Source organism: Lissotriton helveticus, chromosome 1_2 (genome assembly GCF_964261635.1).
Source record: "Lissotriton helveticus chromosome 1_2, aLisHel1.1, whole genome shotgun sequence".
Lineage (NCBI taxonomy): Eukaryota > Metazoa > Chordata > Amphibia > Caudata > Salamandridae > Lissotriton > Lissotriton helveticus.
The window spans coordinates 341,297,138-341,305,333 of record NC_136058.1 but is presented as its reverse complement, the minus strand read 5'-3'; the positions used below and the strand labels follow the sequence as shown (position 1 = coordinate 341,305,333).

Sequence of the window (8,196 nt, the reverse complement as noted above, 5' to 3'; positions counted from 1 at the left end):
TTAAAGTCGACGTCAGGAGAAACCGGTCCGCAGAGACACAAATCAATGGCCCAATCGAAATCACAGGTCAGGCAGTGAAATACAGGCTGGACACAGGTGAAGTAGGAGAACCGAAAAGATAATCCATATGCCGTGCTTAATATCGCCAACGGCATTGTGCCATAATATTCTAGCATGCGATTGCGGAACAGTGTCAGCAGCTGCAGGGTCAGAGGTTGCATAGGAGGGACATCCATATTTAAAAATGTAAAAAAGCACAAGAGCGTCCGCTGGTAATGCAAGTAAAAATGCAATCCACGAACCAGAGTGGAGAAAATGGAATGAAAGGGAGCAGGGATGACTCCAAAGATTTTCTCAAATGAAGTCACGAGACCACTGGTAACAACTTTAAAAAAGTGTGCCAGGGATTTTGTGGAGGATGCGTTAAAGATAGTCGGAAACATGTTGCTGAAATTGAAAGGCAAAGCTGTGTACGGGTGTTCGCTATGTGAAGTACGAAAGTTTCACGGGCCGAACTCAAGGCCACCTCTCTCTGAGACAAAAGAGCTCTTATTCTTGTCATGCCGTTGAAACGTGTCCCAAGGTTGGTATTTGTGGCCAGATTGAAAACTCCCTATGTTCATGTGTGGGAGGAAATAGAACATTTCTGCAGCAAATAACCCGTTCACTTACTGTTACGATAAAAGGAATACTTTTAATTAACTCAGAACAATCTTCATTATTGAGCATCAAATAACTACCATTTTCCAACAACTTGAACGTGGGGATGATAGCAGGAACTGGCGTGCCTTGCAACACGCAAGCCATATTTGGTCGGTGTTTGTTGCATGAATCGTGTAACTGTATGTGCCTACACATTAGTGAATGATCTGGCGTCTCAGTGCATTCTTCTCCATTCAGATAAACTTCTTGATCATGTTTGAAACATCTGTATGTGTATGGAAGCGACCAGACCTCATGAACAAAAGCACTACCTAAAGGTTCATAAAGACCTATTGGTATATATTTCATACAATTTGAAAACTTATATAAAGCAAAAGGCAGCGTTATTAAACCGTGGATAAGGCATGTTGCCAAAAAACCCGCAATCCTCTGCTGATGATGTCACTGAGCATGTCATGAATGATGTAATATGTGACATCATCAGTAGTGGATTATGGGTAATAGTATCTCTAGTTTACTCCCCTATAGCTGTCTTTCTTTTAACATAAGTGTGTGTTTCCTTCCCTTATACTTACTGTTTTTGGTTCGCTTCCAGTTCGCGTACCAGCGAGCGAACTAGGAAGCGAACTAAGAGAAATAGAGGTTGGCACAGTTCCAAATATTGTACCAATTTTTTAATAACGGGGAGGTAGTTCTGAAAAGAACTTTTTTTTTTATTTTTCTGAACATTTTTTTAATGTTTTTGAATTTTTCGGAACAGTTTTATATTTTTTTGGGTTTTTCTTGGAGGGGGCAATGAAAACGATTCATTGTAAAGGGCTCAACAGGAGCAACAAAACAAAAAAAAGAAGTATTTATTATTTTGGGCGTTTCGGACAAACTTGCATATGATAGTCAATAGCTCTGTTGATCAGAGTGATGCTTCTTTCTCCGTAGGAAATGAATCCATCGCAAAATACGCAGGTGTGTTTTACTTCACCAAATCTCATTTGTATATTTGGCACCATCTCCCTGCCCTCTGGTCCCGTTACTTCCGGTACAACAGATCTTCTGGCCATAATAGGGAGATTATCTAGGTCGTTCCGAAACTGTGCAGCACTGTAGTTGTTAGGATGCCACCTAGTCATATGGCGATGCATTGTGTAGTTTCCGAAACTGTATTTTTTGTCGGTCCCTCTGGACAGTCTATCTTGACATATAAGGCAAGTTACGTATCTTGCATTTACTTTTTTCTGACCTTTGGGAATTTAAAAAAATTGCCAAATGAAGTTTTCTTTCCGGTGAGACGTCTTGGGCTGCTCAGGCAAAAACTGCCTCTCTTCGTGCTCGTCCTCCTGTTCCTCTTCTTCTTCTTCTTGTTGAATTACAACTTGAGCAGGTGGTCCTCTCTTCCTTGGAGGTGGTGGAGGTGGTGGGGAAGCACCAGCTGAAGCTACTAAAGAAGCCATTGCTCAGTGATCACAAAGGGTCTTTCTCTCACAATGATGAAAGTCAGAGTGAGGAAAGAAGGAGGGATTTTCATCATTTGGGAAAAACAAGAGTTCTCAACCAATCAAAAGTGTTCATTTTAGATTATATGACCTAGTCTTACATCATTAGGAAACCAAAAGTGAAATGAACCAATGAAAAGTGTTATTACCAAGTCACATGACTTGCTGTGTTTACGTTAAGCGCTTTGCAGGGCCTCCCGGTTTGCTTCCAGAAACCTGCGCTTTGGCACTCGCTTCGCGTACCAGTTCGCTAACGTAGCACGTCATATGACGTATCACGCGACAACGTGGAACGTCATGCGGACGGGAGGCGTCACGATGTTGTTTTCTAACGCGGCACTTGCGGTAAAGAAACGTTTACCGGCTCGCGGTCTATTTCGCGGCATCAAGGTCAGCTAACGGGAAGCTTCCCGATTCGCGAAGCGGGAACGAAGAAAAAAAAATATTTAAAAAAAAAATTATTCATAAACATATAAAATATATTTTTGGATTTAAAGAAGAATACATTTTACAGCTACAGATATTAGCTGTTAAAAAACCAATGAAATTCACAGAAAAAACCATAGGTTATAGACCATATATAGTTAGGAATTAGCATTTACAAAACCTTGAAAATTCACTGAAAAAACCATAGGTTATAGACCATATATAGTTAGGAATTAGCATTTAGAAAACCTTATTTTACTCACACAAAACCATTGAAATTCCATATATAGTTAGTTGCACTAACTATATATCGCGCACCCGCAATCCACTGCTGATGATGTCACATATTACATCATTCATGACATGGTCAGTGACATCACTGATGACATCACTGATGACATCTCAAATGACATCACTGATGACAACATCCAGTGACTGTATGTTTCTGTAAAGTTAAAATATGTCTTAGATATTGAAGAATGAGTGGATGTATAAGTGTCTGGATGAAGGATTTAGTAGGTGCGTGACTGACTGTATGAGTGAGTGATTAAATGTGTCTCACTGAATGCATGGGTTAGTGACTAAACTGTCTTAATTTGTGCATCATTATGTCTGTTGTGATGTAAACTGCTGCATGTGTTGATCATTAGCTATACGAGAGGCTATATGTGTTATTAATTGGTTGCCCAAGTATTTCTATGGGAGATTGAGTTTGTGTGGGGGTGGCTGGGAGGTGTGTGACTCTGTGCATAGATGTGTGAGCAGTTGATTCACTAGGTGTATGAGTTCAAGAGTGCATGTGGAAAAAGCTACATGGGCGGTTGACTGTGTGCATGAGTGTATTGATGAGTGAATGGATATCTCAATGCTACATGTCATAGTAAGTACATATGTAAAACACAGTACATGTGAGAGTTGGCATATATAAATAACTGTGCATGAGAGCCACTGAATGTGTGAGTGGCTGTATGGATCATTGTGAACTTGTATCAGGGATTGTATAAGAGAGTAAATATGTGTTAGTATATGTTTGAATAAGTAAGGTGTGTATAACTGTATAGTTGAGGAAATGGAGGTGAGATTGTTTCTTTGCATGACTGACTAGGTGTGTGAGTAACTCCATGGATGAGTGACAGTGTGTGAGTGTCTGTATACACTGAGTGTATCTAAGGTTATATTAGAGTCTGAAGAGGTTTATCGTATTAGCACAAGAATGATGTCAAATGAGATGTCATCAGTGATGTCATCAGTGATGTCATTTGAGATGTCATCAGTGATGTCATCAGTGATGTCACTGACCATGTCATGAATGATGTAATATGTGACATCATCAGCAGTGGATTGCGGGTGCGCGATATATAGTTAGTGCAACTAACTATATATGGAATTTCAATGGTTTTGTGTGAGTAAAATAAGGTTTTCTAAATGCTAATTCCTAACTATATATGGTCTATAACCTATGGTTTTTTCAGTGAATTTTCAAGGTTTTGTAAATGCTAATTCCTAACTATATATGGTCTATAACCTATGGTTTTTTCTGTGAATATATATATATATATATATATATATATATATAGATATAATCAGCTCACTTTACCATTTGCAGCTTATAACTATTAGCCACCAGGGGTCACTACTAACCAAAAGCAGTCATTCTACTTGTAAATTGCGCCAATCGAGTGGAACAGCAGCCTAGGATTCACCACTGCTTCATCTCATTTTCCAAGAGAATGCAGATGTAAAGTGTTTTTGATGGTACGCCTATGCATATTGAAATATTCAGAGCATATTCTGAATTTCAGTTAAAACATCAGTAAGCATTTTGGCCATCGGTGAATTCAACCTTTTTTCTCAATCGGAATAGGCAAGGATAATGAAAGATATATTTTACAATGTTAGAAAGTACATCATTTTATTTAATTGTGTGAATAAAATGAATCGCCTCCCCGTCGGGGAATTGAACCCCGGTCTCCCGCGTGACAGGCAGGGATACTGACCACTATACTAACGAGGACTTATTGGCATCAGTTAAACAGTGCTCACCTCCTTGGGGTTAAGGCATACCCTCGATCAATTCACAGTATTGTAATAGGCAGATTTGCTGCTTTTGGTTAGGACAAGTAATCTTTTTTCCTAAATATTACAATACAGAAATTCCTAGCCAAAAACAATCAGTTTTATCAAGAAATTATTTCATTGAAATAAATATCTATCTATCGATCTGTCTATCTGGCTATCTTTCTAACTATCAATATATATATTTATATATATATATATATATATATATATATTATATATATATATATATATATATATATATATATATAGATAGATATAATCAGCTCACTTTACCATTTGCAGCTTATAACTATTAGCCACCAGGGGTCACTACTAACCAAAAGCAGTCATTCTACTTGTAAATTGTGCCAATCGAGTGGAGCAGCAGCCTAGGATTCACCACTGCTTCATCTCATTTTCCAAGAGAATGCAGATGTAAAGTGTTTTTGATGGTACGCCTGTGCATATTGAAATATTCAGAGCATATTCTGAATTTCAGTTAACACATCAGTAAGCATTTTGTCCATCGGTGAATTCAACCTTTTTTCTCAATCGGAATAGGCAAGGATAATGAAAGATATATTTTACAATGTTAGAAAGTACATCATTTTATTTAATTGTGTGAATAAAAGGAATCGCCTCCCCGTCGGGGAATTGAACCCCGGTCTCCCGCGTGACAGACAGGGATACTGCCCACTATACTAACGAGGACTTATTGGCATCAGTTAAACAGTGCTCACCTCCTTGGGGTTAAGGCATACCCTCGATCAATTCACAGTATTGTAATAGGCAGATTTGCTGCTTTTGGTTAGGACAAGTAATCTTTTTTCCTAAATATTACAATACAGAAATTCCTAGCCAAAAACAATCAGTTTGATCAAGAAATTATTTCATTGAAATAAATATCTATCTATCGATCTGTCTATCTGGCTATCTTTCTAACTATCAATATATATATTTATATATATTACCTACTGGCGGTCGCCAGTAGGTATATATAGTTAGGATTTTTTCTCTATGGGTTTTTTGAAAATTCTATGTCTAATAACTTTGGCGTTTGTGGACGGAATTGGCTGAAATTTTCAGGAAAATGGCACATTTTGTTTCTGAGCAGCCCTTGAAAATTTGGGGGGGGTTTGTCAAGGGGGGGCCGAGAAAAAAGGGGGGTCCCAAAACGTGTTTTTAACATTGAGTTTTCCATAGGGCGGTTGGCCTCACTTTTAGCCCGAACGGCTGAATGGATTTGCACGAAACTTGGCAAAATTGTAGGGACTGGTAGCCCGATGTGCCTTTTGTAGGTCTCAATATATGTGCTCCAGTGGATTTTGAGAAATTAACGTTTAAAAAAAGATATATATCTGTAACAGCGGACGGGCAGCGCACTGGTTCGCGGACTTTTCGCGCAACGGAGCTTTGTGAAGCGAAGCTGATTGGTTCTCCGGCGTCTGTCAACATTCCAAACAGTCCGTAGCGGCCGCCATCTTGTCTCTCGGTAGGATCGAGAGACAAGAGGAGGCCGAAGCGAAGGGGAAAATGACCATAAGGGGGCATAGTACATTGTCGCTCACCCCCTAGGTTTGATGTGGAGGTTTTAAAAGGGCCCCGCGGGGCAAAAAAAAATAAAAATAATAATAATCGAACAGGTGAATGGATTTGCACGAAACTTGGCAAAATTGTAGGGACTGGTAGCCCGATGTGCCTTTGCTAGATCTCAATATATGTGCTCCAGTGGATTTTGAGAAATTAACGTTCAAAAAAAGGTATATATCTGTAACAGCGCACCGCTTCGCGTACTTTTCGCGTTACGGAGCTTTGCGAAGCGAAGCTGATTGGCTCTCCGGTGTCTGTAAACATTCCAAACAGTCCGTAGCGGCCGCCATCTTGTCTCTCGGTAGGATCGAACAGCTGAATGGATTTGCACGAAACTTGGCAAAATTGTAGGGACTGGTAGCCCGATGTGCCTTTGCTAGGTCTCAATATATGTGCTTCAGTGCATTTTGAGAAATTAACGTTCAGAAACAAGATATATATCTGTAACAGCGCTCCGCTTCGCGGAGATAAAATGATATGTGTATTACCTAGCTGTTGCTAACACCAGTTAGCGACGGCTAGTAGAAGATAGCGACCATCTTGGGCCCCACTTTGCATGTGAGTGATATTTATCACTAATGACATGCAAAGTGGGCATGCCAAGATGTTAGCGACTGGAAACAGTCGCTAACATCGCTATCTCCTATTATCAACTTTTGGAAATATTCGAGATAAGGGCGAATATCTCTAAAAGCTACCACCTGCCCTGAGCAGTTCTTAGCCATGTTATCCAATGGGAGGTGGATAACATGGCTAAGAGCATTAGCTCGGTAATGCATGAATATCGCTGAGTTTTCAGCGATATTAATGCATTGCGGTCGTTTTTTATCGTATTTCCGATAAACCTTGATAATAGCAAGGTTTATCTGCGATAATTTCTGACGGTAAAAAAATCGTTGCTAAGCATCGTTAGGGATAAATATCGCTTAACTTTGGTAATATGCCCCAACGTCTGTTAACGTTCGATTCGAAGGAAATCAGGAAGTGTTGAAAAACATTGTCTGCGCCATCTTGTCTTTTTTCAAATGCCACACTTTTGTCGTGCACGGCAGCCATTTTAGATGCCTTGACCAGACCCACTCTGTGCACGCTGTCGATCCTTAGCATGGCTCCCCACCCTCGCAAACATCTCCCCCAGGCAGTGGTCACCCCCGCTCTCTGTCTTATGCATGGGTAATAAACCTCCCCCATCTGCGCTGCTGTTCCCTGAGAATCACACCCTGTGCCCGCCCGACACCTCCCTTTCGCCCTATTCACTACCGCACCCTCTGACACTCGTTTTCCTCTGTGTCCGATTGTCCAGGCTGGTCCTAGGGTATCAGCTAGCCCTGCAGATGTAGTTTATGGCCACAGCTGTAAAGAATCACCCCTCTTCAAAGGAGTTATAGTAGATCAAGGCCCACACTCGATGAGATTCGTCACAGCAGAAGCGTTGCTATTATCTGAAAACCATCCTGTATTGTGATTGGGGAGGGGACCGAGCCTGAAGCGGAAGATTCCAGGGATGACTGTTTGTACATCAAAGTTTTTACAATTATGTGTCACATTAAAAATATATAGCACTCCGACAAAGTAGTAAGATTATAAAACTTTAATAATTTATAAATATATACAAGAAAACAAAAATAGTAATAACATATAAACATTTTTAGGGAAAAACAACGAAGTAGCGGTCGGCTGTGCGAATAGTCCCAACGCAGCACAACGTCCAGATTTCCGGCGTGGGGCGTCGCGGGGGGTGGGTCATCAGTAGCAAACTGTTGTGCGAATAGTTCCAAGGCAGCAGAACGCGTTGAAATCTAGATGACACGAAAGTGATGTCTAGTAAGTTGCCACCCAGCAAATAACGGCATGGGGCGTCGCGGGGGGTGGGTCATCAGTAGCAAACTGTTGCGCGAATAGTTCCAAGGCAGCAGAACGATGGCACCAAGGTGATGTCCAGTAAGTTGCCGCACTGGTTTTGGTATCC

General features: G+C 40.6%; 1 non-coding gene across 1 annotated transcript; it reads right to left on the bottom strand.

Moving 5' to 3' along the window:
* Positions 1-4,521: 4,521 nt before the first annotated feature.
* Positions 4,522-4,593, bottom strand: TRNAD-GUC (transfer RNA aspartic acid (anticodon GUC)). Its single transcript has one exon. It is a non-coding gene; the product is annotated as a tRNA-Asp (tRNA).
* Between the last annotated feature and the right edge of the window lie 3,603 nt (positions 4,594-8,196).